The sequence below is a fragment of the Ischnura elegans genome, chromosome 4, assembly GCF_921293095.1.
Source record: "Ischnura elegans chromosome 4, ioIscEleg1.1, whole genome shotgun sequence".
NCBI classification, from domain to species: domain Eukaryota; kingdom Metazoa; phylum Arthropoda; class Insecta; order Odonata; family Coenagrionidae; genus Ischnura; species Ischnura elegans.
The window spans coordinates 52,443,352-52,456,911 of record NC_060249.1 but is presented as its reverse complement, the minus strand read 5'-3'; positions in this window follow the sequence as shown (position 1 = coordinate 52,456,911).

Sequence of the window (13,560 nt, the reverse complement as noted above, 5' to 3'; positions counted from 1 at the left end):
TTCGTTGACATGTGGTGCCAGGGCGGTGTCCTTTGCGAAGTGGAAAAGGTGGAATCTGGAGACACGATGCTGAAAATGAGGATGGAGGCATAGAAGAAAGAATACAATGATAAGGGCGGAGTCTTACTGGGGCATCGCCACTCGGAGGGGGGGGGGATGGGGTCCAAGGGTCCATGGGGACATGCGCGGAGGGATGGGGTCCAAGGTTGCGGTAACCAGCCCCTTCGGCGGACCTCCCCTGTGCGCGGCCCTTCCCCTCGGAGAGTGGAAGAGCGATGGAAAAGACGTTGAACGGAAAAATGAATGAATGAAAATGGAAGAAAATGAAAGAATAATGATGATACATTGATGAATAAAACAAGGTGGTGATGAAAAACTTTTAAACCTTAAAAAAACCGCCCTTAAAATAATAATAATGATAATATCCCCGAAATTGATTTTTCGATAGATTTCTATAACCAACGGGTGGGAGAACAGATATTAATCCGAAATTGATTTTGGCCGAAATCGATTTTTCGATTGAATTTTTATAATCAAGAGGTAGGAGAATATCTGTAATTAATCCGCCTTAGGCTAGACTATGAATGTAGGGACAACGCAGTCAGCTGAGATAATTATTTATTTCCACCACTAATTTCCATTCCAATTTAGGTTTATTTGGACATCCATGGGCGTACCCAGCAGGGGGCAGCCTCCCTGAAGAAAAAGTAAATTCATTTCAAAGCGAAATTTTGAACAAATTTTCTTTAAATCCAATAAAAGTGAGATTAGAATAACACATATAATTAAATTTAAAATATTTTATTTTCGAGCAAATAATTTAAAATCTATTGAAGCGTTATTATAATTTTCTTGAAATTTTGGTTTCCATAACCTTTTCTGTGTTGCAACTTGAACGACCACCGCTCCTCTCCCCCCCAGTTTTGATCATGGATACGTACTTGTGGACATCTTAAATTAAGGCCGTTAGAAGATTTAGTTAAATACTTTGAAATTTAGTGTAAAAAAGGAGAATATAGTATAAAAAACGGAGAACATGGAAGTAAGAAAGGCTTTTGTGCTATTTGTTCTTGCACTAATTTTTTTGACTCGTTTATTTTCTTTTTTTTCTGTTATCTTCCTAATACGTTCAAATTTCTGCGGAGCTTCAAACCCGGACGTGTAGTACACGGCCACCTCTTCTGGTGATCACCCTCCGCGAGGCGTGGGATGACCGGGTGTGGGCTGGCTCCCATTCCCACTACTTCTGAGTAGGTTTACGAAAAAATCGGGAAACCCGCCTTCGCCTAGTAAAACCGTTAGTCTCCTCGGTTACAGGTACCGTCTTTCCATGCACTGAAAACTCGTTGTCGAATCGCAACGGGCGTGCCTCGATGTCATCCACTAACGCATTCATTCGCAACTGGCACTCTCGAGGATTAAAATGTCTTACCGAACCAATCTCTGATCCCGAAGAAAAAAAAAGAGAAAAATCTTGCGTTTTTATTGCTGGCGAAAACTTGTTTGGTTCAGCAATGTTTACAGTTTGAAAAAATGCAAAAATCTCTGTAGAGTGGGGACGGTGGAATGGTAAAAGACGAGTTTGAAAACGGAAAAAAACTGTTTCAAGTCGACGGAAGCGTCAACTCGAGTGATTATGTGGCAATTAACGAAGCCAACTCTTCAGCGCAGTTTCAGTGCATCTGCCACCACCAAGGGAGACGCTGGACTCGGAAGTGAATTGCGTAGCGACTCAAGTCTCCTGCATTTCAAGGTATCTAGTGAAGGGAAAGATTAACAGTTGAATTGAGGTTAAATGCTGTTTAAGCGGAGCTGCGTGGCTGCCTGACTTAGGAATTCTAGATTCAAGTAAGTTTTAACGGAATATAATAGCGCAGTTCAGCGTACTTGAAATCAGTGCAATTTAGGGAAAGCTAACGTATGAAATCGTTTCTGGCTTGATTTGGTGGAAGTTCGATAGCTCCATGACGAAAGAACACAAATGGTAATTCCATTATTACAATCTGTGTTCTTTCATCAAGAGCTTATATAGTTTCAAGGGACTTAAGTTTAGGAGAGTGATTCCTTTTATTTTGATTTCTGGGATGGGCGACTTTTTAGTTGCCGCAACTAAAAATGTCGCCCGTGCGCGAGGCCACAGTCAATGCCGTGCGTTTCATTTGAACTTCCACAAAGCAACTGCTTGCTCTATAATCGCTGACTAATATTAAAGTAACTTGCGATTTCCAATTTGCATGTGGGTCAGCAGCGGATACAGAGAAAACTCAAGGGGGGAGGGGCGCAAAAGATATCTTGAGTTACCTTTACTTTTATCGTAATAAAAAATAAACAAGTCACATGCAGAGCTTCAGAAATTTTTAATTAAAATGATTATACACATATTCTAGACAATACTATCTTATGCGAAAGATCCACAGAGAAAAGTTATCACCGCGGCTAGTCCCGGTATACTTTGAACTAATACTATCTTATGATATAAAAAAGCTACAATTGTGGTTCTGCCATGTTTGGCAACACGAGTGGCCCCGTAAAGGGGGGGGCGCCCCTTGCGTCTCCCATCTGTATCCGCCACTGATTTGGGTGAATTCAGTGATTTCATTTTATGGCTGTTATTGTAAGCCTCATCCAAGTGTCCATGACATTGTGTGGCTATATTTTCCCCGCCTCACTTTTAGCCATTTAAAAGTTCTATGAAAGTTAAATCCGGCATCGGTGGCGGTGGGGTAAAGTCCTCGCCTGCCAAACCATAGGTCGTGGGTTCGAATCCCGCCTGGGTAGGTGATCCCTATCCAGGACATGGATTTTTGTGTTGTACTTTGTTAATATTGGAAACCCTCGTTGTACAAGGCCGGCATGTGCTGTTTACGGGGAATTTTATAATAAATAAAAATAAAATGTTGATATCTCCTGGTGAGTAACATTGAGAAATTCTTCTCGGGTTCTCAACCAGGTTTATTCAGTCGTATTGGCCGACGTTTCGGAAGACGACTTGTCTTCCATTTTCAAGGCGTGCTACGTAATGAAATTGGACATTTGTTGAGTAACACGCCTTGAAAATGGAAGGCATGTCGTCTTCCGAAACGTCGGCCAATACGACTGAATAAACCTGGTTGAGGACCGGAGAAGAATTTCTCAATTCAATGAAAGTTATTCGTCGATTCTTGAACCCTACGATTTATTTCCAATGTGTCCATTCTTCCTGTGCTCCGCGTCGGTTGTTTGTTTAAGACAGTTTCTTCGACTTGAAGACGCTGGCAGCAGCACCAGCGAAACTGTTGTCTTAAACAAACAAACCGACGTGGTGGCACCGGAAGAATGGAGACATTGGAATATCGACACAGCGGAAACCTACGTAGTCTACGATTTATTTGCCATTTTTTTCTCTCCTTGAATTTATGTTTCTTCCGCTGCTCGCCATCCCTCAAGAGTTTTTACGACTGTATATATCGTCTCGTTATGATTTCCTTTGATTGCTGCCTTGATAGCGATCGTTGAGCACACGTGTGGATTTTTCAGCCTTTCATGATTTAGTGGATAACCTTGCATTCTTATTTTCTGGTACGTGACCTCGAGAAAGTCCTCCATTTACGGAGGTTGATTTGGGTCCTCGCGAGGGCTGGAGTTATCAGCCCTAAAATTATTTCAAATTTCGATAGCAATCTATATAGGTTTCTAAAATATTTTCGCCTCATTAGTCTGGAGTCTTGTAGGAACCACTTTCAATCCCGACTTCTCATTCTACAATAGTGGTGTAATGGATGAAAACAAAACTCTCTATGAATCGCATATTGTAGTAGTCTCAGGCATCATGCCCAAATTTCAATTTCACATATTCCATAAACTATTGACTCCTGGGTGCTAAAATTGTGCATAGTATTTGTTCATACCAAAATGGATGTCCATTGCTAGTTTCATGAAAATTTAGTAGGTTATGTGTCAGGCAATTTGATATGGAATTACTCTGTAATTCATCTTCATTAATAGGGTGGTTTCCTATTATTTTTTATTGCCTAAACGAAAGTTTATTACTCCTGGAGTACGTATTTCACGCTTTTAGATTTTTAAAAGACGATAGCTATTTTTCGCTATTAAATGAAAAGTGAAAATTTTCAAGCGCGCGTGTGGGGTCAGCCGCAGTATAACGATGTGTGGGGGACGGACTTCCTGGAGGTATCAGGGGTATAAAATACCTCCCTATGGTAGGGGGTACGGACGCCCTCACTCGGAAATTTAAAAAGAAAATAGATCGTGGAAATTGTATTTTAAAGCGTTTTTATCCTACTTATGGTAATTTATAACCTTATAATTAATAGGAGGATACTTTAACGAGGTAATTTATAATTACCTCGTTAAAGTATATTATAATTAATAATTACCTCGTTAAAGTATCCTACATAATAAATTTTGGGGGGGGGGAGACGTGTCCCCCATAGGATCGACGCCAGTGTGTGGCCTACAACAATATTTGAAAGCGAACCTGGTGTACTTAAATAAGAAGGTTTTTCAATGGAGGAACATTCAAGTTTACACAACCTTTGCTTTGTTTTATTATGAATCGTATGTAGATGCCAAATGGAGTCACTAAAAATTTATTCTCTAATATAATATGTACTTTTGCAATGGACCATACACACATCGGGTACCATAAGGCATTGGTAAAGACTTTTATGAATAATTGAGTATTTTGAAATGGCTCTTTAAGATACACGCCAAAAAGCCTATTTTTTTCACCATAGTTGGGAAAACACTTGCAGAAGAACGTGAAAATAAAATATACCAACTGTTTCTCAATGCAACATCTGCAAGCTTCAAAGAATAGTCGATTAATTGTAGTTTCCATGAGGCGTAGCAAAACGATGATTTAGCTACTTCAATTTTTTCGATGGGATGCAGGTAGGTTGCATAACTTGTGAATATTTTCGAAATTCCCAGTCTTCTTTTGGAGAATTATCTTCTGAGTAGTTATTCTCATTCACATTCTAATTCTCTTTATTTTTACAGTAACCTTTCCAATGCAGCTAGGCTTACGCAAATCGGTGTAATTATTTCTTCACAGTAAGGTGTATTTCTTCCTCCACGTAACCATTATCCTCGTGAGTTATTTTTTTCCTCATTCTATTTATTCCTCCCCATGTGTTCTTGGTGGAAGAATAATTTTCGTATTCTCCAAGAAAAATTGATGAAAAATGCTTATGTCGTTATGTAAGATTATTCATTTACCGTTATTTCGTCCTTGAAGTATATCTCACTCATTAAGTCCGAAGGATGGCCATTTAACGAGAGGTCTCAGGACGAGGCTTCTAAGAAGTTTTTCAATTTTTTGGCTTTAAGGTTTATTCTCTTAATTTACTTATATTGGTTCTTAATGCTACTTGGTTTGACTTTTAATAATTCTCATAGTTGATGTATCTCTCAGTGTCATAAAAAAATGTTTATTTCAGGTTCAGGTATTATTTTTGTGTAATTGTGTATTTCTATTCAATTATCCGATGATTCAATTAGATGAAAAGCTAAAAATAGAAAATTATTTGGAAAACTTAACGTTTGGAATGTATTGAAAGATACAGGTCGCCAGGAACGTAATTGAGAACACTCAAGAGATATTTTGCCTGCAGAAAGAACTGCTAATGACAAGATACCTTGTAAGCGAAGAGTGCGGATGCATTGTGTCGCTTTGCGTTTCAGCAGGGTTATTCCAAAAATCGTATGGCCGGGCCATAAGTCGAAATCGACCATAACTCTGGCCTCGAGACACACGTATGGCTTCGAGCGATTCTACTCTGAGCGGAAGACCATAAGTCGGGCGGTAGCAATTGCCTAAAGGCCGTAATACTATGGCCTGCCTAGGAGGCCGTCATAACAAGGGCCATACGAAATAATAATGCTCGCATAAGGAGTTATAAAAGACATTTACGGAGTGTTATCGATTATATAGCGATTATTTCAAGAAATATATGAATACTGCGGGGGAGCACATACGGATTCAACGGGCATTGGCCAGATATAGAAAAGAAAGACGTCGATTTCATCTGGAAAGGTGGAGGATACGGGATACGTGTAATCCGTCCGCATACGATGATGATGTTTTCATCAAATATTTCCGCGCGTCAAAAGAAGTTGTTACTTAGTTTGTAAGTAGATATATAGTTTATGAACTAAAAGTTCGCTTGTAGTTAAAAAGTTAGAAATACTTCTTAAATGGATGCTCTGTTGAAGTGAACGGAGGAACGAGTTTTTATTTGCTTTTTGTGCTACATTTTCTAGCAGATTTATTATTTATTTGTTTCGAAAAGCTGTAGGTAACTTGAAATATCCGCTTTGAACTTTTATATTTTAAGATTCTCCTTACATTACGGTTCATGAGGGAGGATATCAAAGAAATACAGGGCAAGGCATTTTTTCGGCAGTAAGGCAATCTTAAGTAAGTCGATGAGTAAAGGACAAATACCGTCCACAAATCAAGGAAAGATTGATCGTCTTATATTGATGTTATAGTGTTATACAGATACCTAAACATAAGCCTCTGATAATTAATAATGAAACTTAAAGTTTCAATTTCTTCTTTAGATTTCGTCCATTGGCTGGATTTCTAAGGCTTTTGGGAGCAAATGATTGCATCCATGAGGCAATAGTTACACCATCGGAAGGAGAGGAAGAGGGTTAGAACAACAAGAAGATGTCATGTTCTAAATTTATCCATTATACGTACAATTCACGAATATTAAAATACTGTACGGTACAAATCGTGTACAAATTTCTTCTGCTTCTTCTCGTCCGTGATTTGCGTTCTTCACTTTTTTCGAAGAAAGTTAATGTAAAGAGGCAGAAGACGTTTTAGGTGTTGGAATGGTCTATATCAAACTGAAATTCTATCGTGCCGAAAGAACTCTGGGTATTTTATCATTGATTGGTTATTTTTTGCTGTTAATATCCACAGTATTATTTTGTTGGGGAAAATTCCTGTATTAATTGGAAAAATACCATTCGAAGCTTAAAATTGATTCAGGAACATCACGACTTTAATTAATTCGTTCCTGTGGCTCTGATGGACGAGAGATCGTGCGTGTAGGTTCCGTAATTGGGGAGCGTTTGAAACAGCTGACGATCAGTCCCTCCCAACCTCCCCACCTATCCCAATTCTTCCCTCCTATCTGTTGAATTCTTAGTTATTTATGGTTTTACTATTATTATTATGTGAGAGAGAATAAAAATACAGTTCAATGTGTCAAAACAGAACAACAATACTGCTATTTATTTACTGCAACCAAAACACGTCACCACGTAAACGTTCAGATGCCAACCCTAATTTACATATTGTAAACTGCCCAAGTTTCTTTAAGAAAATTTCTTCCAACACTATCCCTTCCGCCGCTTCACTCTTGCGTTTGAATACGGCGCTCAGTAGCCGGAAAACGAAAATAGCTGACAAAAAATCACGTCATCTTTAATTTTTTAAACTTAAATCCATGAGTTTTTCCAAGCAATATGATTTATATTTCCGAATGTGATTTTTGTTTCCATGCGGTGAAATCAGAGGCATTTGGGATACAAAGCTGCGAGTTCTTATTCTCAAAGTTCTTATCGTATTAAAACAACATAAAAACTACTGCTGTGACGTGAAATGCCTAGTTTGTACCTACAACAGATACTACAATCGTGGTTGCCATTTCGATAGATGGTCGTTGAATACTTTAAATTGATTTATTAATACGCGGTATAATATCAATATCTGTATTTGATTTCGATTAAACAATTGTATTTTGATCGAAATTTTCCATTTTGCAGGTGCATAATTTTAGTATTTAAAATCTGTACATTTTGCCGTCTGAAAAGGTTTTCTTTTATTAGAAATCAAATATTTTGAGAACTCCATATCGATTAGATTGAACCCACAATGTAATTAGAAATTATGTAAACCTGTAATTTGAAATTTCAATGCACAAGTCTTGAGAATATTTGAAGTAAAACTTGAAATAACCTAAAAGAGAACTAGTTTCATTCCGTTAAGCTAATTGACACCACGTGTTGGTGTACCGGAGACGGTGAGGCAAGGGAATCGGAAGACAGTGGAGGAGGAAGTCAGCGAGGGTGAAGTGACGTGAATGGGTGCTTTCATGCGACTCACGCGTAGGCTAGTGTCGACTCTCGGAAAGTGGTCTTAACTCTCAAATTCCGCGCGCGCGTAAGGCCCCTTGAACGCACAACTATTTTAGATGGCCGGTAAAATAACGGTTGATATTTTACCGAAGAAGAGATGCTTGCACACACGCCGGAATTTTACCAGCCAAACGATTACTTGATTGTTGTGCCGGCGCTGGAGATCCGTAATGGCAATGGCCGACTGCTAATGATTACTTGCTTCTTGTCGTGATCTGCAGAAGCTGATTTCAAAAGTTGATTAATGAATCGCAAACGAGTTGTTGCAATGTGTTTTCTGTACTGTAAAAAATTGATTTTTTGACTCACACCAATGTTTCTAAGCCCTCCAATCAGTCTTCTAGAAAAAATGAATTTATATTTCCATAATTGTAGATTACTACTTTCTAAAAGTTATAGGCTATAAGAACAGTAACAGTAGATTGCGTGCCCATTAAAAAAGAATAAAAGATTAAAAAAAAGAAATGGCAGCAATACCAATTCAATTGCCGATAATGTCACTTGAGGATTTCTCACATTGAAAATTTCGAGTCAATGTAATTTTAGATGAAAATGGAGAGAAATATATATTAACACTTACCGTGCCGACCTAAGTACGGTAGATCCGTGATTCAGTGCTGGCCATTTTCAATACTTTTGCGCTATTTCTTAACATCCAACCTTTGATGCGAGGAATAGGTGTTTGGTATCATTTTAAAGAATGAATTTTGTTTTTTTTTTCATTTTTTATTTAGAGGTTAGAGTTAGAGGTTTATCACCTGGTTAAAAATTGCAAACTACGATTTTTCATTAGACGCATGGCGTAATATTACGTCCGTAGCAAAAATCTAAGGATTTCACGTGTCCTAATATTACATTCATAGCACGTAAAGTGTTTTAAGACGAAGTACATTAGAAAAATCCCGATGAAGAAAAGAGACAATATATATGTGACGAAAAATGGCAAATGTGAAGTCGATAATTACACGATTCATTACCGAATGACATCTAGAAAATATCAATTACTTGAGGGCAGCGAAAAAAAATGATGGCATCGCTAAAGAGCGAGTTTGAAAGGAAAGCTATGTTCACGGAACTGTTCATAGGACGGAAGCTGCTGTCACTAGAATTCACTACCGGAAATCTGGATGAACATTTCGTAAAGGTGGAAGGTATAATATGCGAATTTGAAGCAACGGAAACGGCAATGGATGAGAGGGGTCTAATTTACTATGATTACTATTTCCAAAAGTGTGAAGGTGCAGCGAGAACTGGAGGGAAATACATGCATAGCAGTATCAGGGACAAACTTTGTCTCATGCATTTAACTGATGTTCGTAATGAGAGGAAATGTACCCAAAAAGCAGCATTGAGGGTAGACAAAAAAGTGCAATTTGTATGGTTGAAAGGAAATTAATTCCCCAGGGCCGAACTCTTTTTGTGGGCAAAGTGGGGGGTGAGAAGTTACAAGGCTGACAAGGGGGGTAATACACGGAAAGAAGCTAAAACCCTATGAGATTAAACAAACGCGCAGCTCACTCACACTCCTCGCGGATTTGTTCCAAGGAACAAATGTCCGCGTAGGACACACGCACTCACTCACACAAGTTTGTGGAGCTCTCGCTTACGACAGTGACCCACTCGTACACAAGAAAAAGACAAATTATAAAATTAAGAAAAACACGCTCTCACTCACACACCTCGCGGATTTGCTCCAAGGAACAAATGTCCGCGTAGGACACACGCACTCACTCTCACAGGTTTGTGGAGCTCTCGCTTGTAACTTCTCACCCCCCACTTTGCCCACCAAAGAGTACGGGGAATTAATTTTCTTCCTTCTGTTCAACGGCCGTAGTTCGTTCAATCACTTATATGCAATTTGTATGATGGAAAGATATGAAAAGACCAAACGTATTGAACATATTAAGGTAAGACATAGTTTTATTAAAGATGTAGGTACTACATAATTAATCTAAATTCTGTTTTCAAGATCTGAAGAGATCATAGGTGATTCATTTATTAAAGCCTTGAGCAAAGAAAAACTGAACAATTTTATAAATGAATGAACAATTAATTAAATTCCTCCTGTAAAAGGATTAGTACCTAATGATGATACCAATATTTGTGTTAAAATAAATACTACACAAAATGGAGGAGGAGTGTTATAAACATAAGAAAGTTTATATTTATTCGAATAGAGATTAGTTATTTATTATTTAAATCATTTTTGTTGTGCTGAATATGCTGATAGATATTAAGTCTTCAGGAAAGAATATATAAATATATCCATTACTGTGGAAAGTGAGAAGAGGCAGCTAGAACTGTAGGGAAACAGTCGGTAAACATCCGGTGTGCGTGCAAGCTCCCATTTGGTCTCGTGCGTCACTATATGCCCGGCGCGGCGCCGGCGATCCACAGTGACAATGGCCGGCAGTTAACCGGCATTTTGCCGGTGCCGGTGCGTGATCAGTACGTGTGCAAGCTCCCATGCCCTCCCATTGTTCACTATTGGAATGAGTGTTTTCCATTCATCGACACACGTTGACACAAGTCGACTTGCGTTGCGGTTATTGTGTTCCATTCTACGTGTGTCTCCGATCAGTGGCGTAACAAGGAATATGCTTTGGGGCGGGATGAGCGGGGATGGGGAAGGGTGACCTCCCCAAACCTCCCGTTTGGGAAAATTTTGTAAAAATGACATGCTTGCAGTAGACATTTTACAGTATTTTGGCTTTTAAAATATGGGTTTCATTTTAAGGTTACGTTAAAATTTATTATATGTCCAAAATAGACAATAGTTTTGAATATTATTTTTATTTCTCTGAGGCTTTGGGGGGGATGTATCCCCCTCATCCCCCCATAGTTACGCCACTGTTTCAGACTGTTGTGACACAAGTCAACAAACGATTACGCGCAGGAATTTGAGAGTTATAAACAGTTTCCATGAGTCGACGCGGAGTCGCATGATTGGAAAGCTCCGAAAGCTTTGGACGGCACGATATTTTACCGGCCGTCCAAAATCGGTGTTTGTGCAAGGGGCCTAATCGTTTGTTGACTTGTGTCACAACAGTCGGCGGCACACATGGAATGGAACACGAAAATCGAGACACTAGTCGACTGGGTCGACGAGTGTCAATAAATGGAAAGCACCCAAGTACACGGTGTTGCCAATAAACATGGGGTCAGAACTCCTTAGTTACGGGGCAATGGCAACGCAAACATTTTTTTAAATGCACTTTGCTGTTACCACGAAAACAATTTTTCTAGGGTAATCAGCCTTTTCGACATTTTATTTAATGCTCTAGATTTTTAAGGAGATTGAATAATTAAGGTTGGACGAAAATATGCTATTATATTTGTCTTAAACAATTGATGTTTGAGCTTAATGAAACGAGAACTTTCAGCGAGTATCAACAGTTCGATTGCGCAATTTCACCCATTTTGAGTTTAATTGTTTCAGACAATAATAAATAATAGCACATTTTCATCCAAACATAATTATGTAATTTCCTTAAAATCAAGAGTGCTAAATAAAGTGTCGAAAAGGTTGGATACCCAAGAAAAACCGTGTCGTGGTACCTGCAAAATGCATCCAAAAAATGTTTGCGTTGCAATAGCTCAGTAACTAAGGAGCTGTGAGTCCATAATTATGGTGAGAAAATGCTTAAATTGTCTCCCCAACCACTCCGTATTGAAAGTTCCTCCTGAAATTACCTGTATAAATGTAGGAGGGAGTTTTTTTTCAACCTCCGATCGGTCATGAACAGAAGACGAAGTAAATTATTAAAAAATACTTCGTTACTAAATGTTGAGCACAAATGTGATGTCCTTCCGACATAATCGCCTCGGCGATTGAGGAATTGGTCGTGCCTGTGGACAAGCTCTACTATACCTTCTTCTTAGGATGTGGCCGCCAATGACTTTGAATGAGTTTTGCCTTTTTCCTGAAGCTCATGAAAACGCTTGTAAACGCTTTTCTCCTAGCCACATCTCCATTTCAGTGTAAAGATGGAAGTCACACGGCACCAGGTTAGCGTTGCATGGCAGGTGATCGAAAACGTCTCATTGAAATTGCTCAAGGAGCGGTTGGGCTGCATCAGCGCTGAGATGACGGGCGTTGCCATGGATCAGAACACTTCGAAAAGTCAGCATCTCTCTTCTTTTGTTTTGAATGGGTATGGACGTAATGTTTCACTCTGTTTCACACTCTAGCCATAGTGCATTTAAAAATTTCTCTTTTATCGGCATTAAGGCCAAGGCATGTCAATTCTGAAACTATTCAGCGAGTTTTTGGTGTCTCTCCGCAGTGCACTCTTGGCGGCAGAATCAATTGAGGCAGTGTAGTTAATGTGATTGCTACTAACCTTAAACTCAAAACTTACGGTCAGAAATGACTTAAGAGTGTGGTACGGAGGACGCGCAATCGCCCTACCGGAGCAGTACCCGCCTGTCGCTTGTATGGTGTTTTTGCTGAGCAATCGGAGTTTAAAAAAAACCTCCCTCGTATATACAGGATGGAGTGTCCCCACTTGTCTCCTTGCCGATCTAACGATTTGATCGTTGGATTATTCTTCCCCATAGGATAATTCTCCAAAATCGTTAGAATCCACCCTCCTTCCTTTCTCCTTCCTGTTTCCTGGTTTCGCTGGTGGTAGGACCCGCCCGCCTTTGTGACGGTGCGGGATTCCTCGTCCCATCCCTTCCTTCCCTATCCCGTCCTAGGAGGCGTCGTCGGGCTCCTACCGCTCCTCCTTCCTTTCTCCTTCCTATCCTCCCCCTTCTGCGGTGCATAGGTAAAAAGCCTCGCGCTAATAGGCCCTGACCCAGGGGTGTATCCTTGCGAGCCCGCCCTAGGAGTCTCTTTCCATTTGTCTCCTTGCCGAAGGAGACCGAGGAACGGCCGAAAATTTTAATCTACACGTGTGTTTATTTTATTTGTATCTTCGTTTTGGAATATTAGAAAATCATTTAAAGCCCGAAGTGGGAGACATGAGCTACATCAAATTACCTAAGTCAATTTACTAGCATGAAGTGTGTTTCTTATTTAATTTTACCGGGCATATACACCCGTCCTCTTGTTTTAAAACTATGTTACACCTCCGACTACCTGCATGCTGATTATCGTGGTAGGTATTATTGTTACCAATGGTTTGAACTTAACAATTAATCGACTCTTTAGTCCACAGTGTGGACACCCCGTACACATCCAGTGAAACCGATGGGAATTCAAGAATCACATTAGGAATGCAATTCATTCGTGGAAGTCAATGTTTACGGATAAAAGAAATGGTTAAAATTGTCTCCCCTACCACCTCTTGGAGTATTGCAGATTCCTCCCGAAACAGCCTGAATTGTAAAAAAAGCTTTTGTAACTTCCTCTATTTAGTTAGTGAAAACGATTGATTTCGGCTTAATCTATTGCCT